Raw genomic sequence first — 2,009 nt, 5'->3', positions numbered from 1 at the left:
AGGTGAGGGCATGGCCTTTGCAATCCCATCACGTGAGAAATGGCCAGAGATTATTAACTGCAAACCTGAGGATTAATCAACACTCCAACTCATAAAACCATGTGACTTCATGGCACTGTTGCTCTCATTTTAAAAACAAATTCTTTTGTAGTGTTCACAGCATCAGAGAGAAATAATGATGCAAAACTATCAAAATAAAACAAGAAAAAAACCTTCTGTCTTTAGTAACTGATATCAGCTAAGTTAATTTTTGACTTCAGTTTTTCTTTGTCCATCACTTACTTCAGTGGTTATGATTTGTCTCACCCCAACTCTTGGCTGCTGTGGCTGCCTGTTCCCTTGGACTTGTGCAATATGAATGAACCCAGTAATGTATCTTGAAAGGGGCTGGACTTGCTGTAATGGCAGCCTGTGCTTAGTTGTTGTAGCCCTTTCTCCTCTTTTTTCTTCTTGCATGCAATGTTTTATGTACATCCTTATAGTTATTTTAGCCTAATACTATAGAACCTTGGTCATGACAAGGGGCTTGGCCTGCCTTCTGGGACATGTTTTGCAATAACAGCTGGGTTATTTTATGTTACTTTATTTTATTTTACTTAAAAAAAAAACATAGGGTGCTTTTAAGACATTGTCCCCAAACTGTTAATTCACCAAAAGAAAGTGAGGGTAGGGAAAAAGGTGCTTCCTTCTCACTAAAAGAAATCTCAGAATTTCATGAACATGTTGATTAATATTCGATTGGAACCTGGAGCCAGTTTTGCTGAGCACTCCGGGGTGCCCTTGGGATTGTGACCCAAGGCCTGGTGGTGTGACACAGGAAATGCATATGGACCGTGCACATGGGAATTTGTTCCTGAACCCTGGCCACAGCCAGAGATGCCGTGGAATCTGTGGTATCCAAACCAGTTCCATGGTGCCAGGCTATTCCTGCTGCCTGTTTCCTAACATCCCATGATCCGTGGAACTGCACGGGTGAGCATCTCTGCCAAAATGACCCAGGGCCTACACTGGAACCATATTTTTGGCAAATTGTTAGGTTCTGTTCTGTATCATTTGCTGCCTTCTCCCTCTTCCATTTTCACTTTCACAGGGTTATATAAATGAGCCTTCTCGGGTTTCAGATGCCCCTTTGCATTCACTGGCTGTTCTTGCATGTCTTACAAGGATGTTCCAGCTGGTTTCCATGTACCATTGTTGTGTAAGGGCTGGCCACAAATATTCCATTTTCCCTCTCTTTTGGCTAAACAGGCCATTGTAACTGGTTCTTGTGAAGGCCTTGCTCACAGGCTACTACTATCCCATGACACGGTCCCTAAATATTCCACGGGATCTACAGTTTTACCCATAATTTAACATTAAAACCATGTGATAACACAGACACTTGCTCTCTGCCACAACATTGTTCATGAACGCAGCAGGAAGTGCAGAGATGGACAATGAACCAAATATTAAAATAAATCTTTTTTATGAGCTTTAGAGTTTATATTTCCAAGTCAGTTAGTATCAAATCAAGGGGAAAGTAGCAGTTTAGATGAGGGGTTGGAGAGGTAGTGTTCTTTAGCTGATCATTGCAATAAAATAATTATTTCTATTTAATTGAAAGAGTTCTCCAGTGGTCTACAATCCTGCCAGCTCCCTTGCTAAAAACAGGAATGTTAAAGCAGAGAGAAGGACCAAGACAGAGCACAGCCTGTGCTGGATGTGCTGGTGCTGATGATGCTGGAGCTGAGCTGGATGCTGGACTGGGAGCTGGAGCAGTTGGGATGGAGGCACACGTATTTTTGGCTCTGCACGAGAAACAGTAATTAACTTCCAGCAGAAAGGTAGGGCAGGAACCTGGGACCAGTAATTTTCTCCAACTCTTGCAGCAAAATTTGCCTGAGCTCATTTGTCAAGCTTTGAATCCTTAAATCCATAACTCCAATTAATTAAGAATCTCTAATTACCCCAAAAAGGTGCTCTATATTTAAGGTTAAGGTGTGGCGAAATACAGAGAAAACATGAGAGAA

Source organism: Empidonax traillii, unplaced genomic scaffold (genome assembly GCF_003031625.1).
Source record: "Empidonax traillii isolate 1590-97213 ecotype Southwest subspecies unplaced genomic scaffold, ASM303162v1 scaffold86:size2944007, whole genome shotgun sequence".
Lineage (NCBI taxonomy): Eukaryota > Metazoa > Chordata > Aves > Passeriformes > Tyrannidae > Empidonax > Empidonax traillii.
Note: the sequence above shows the minus strand (reverse complement) of the source record.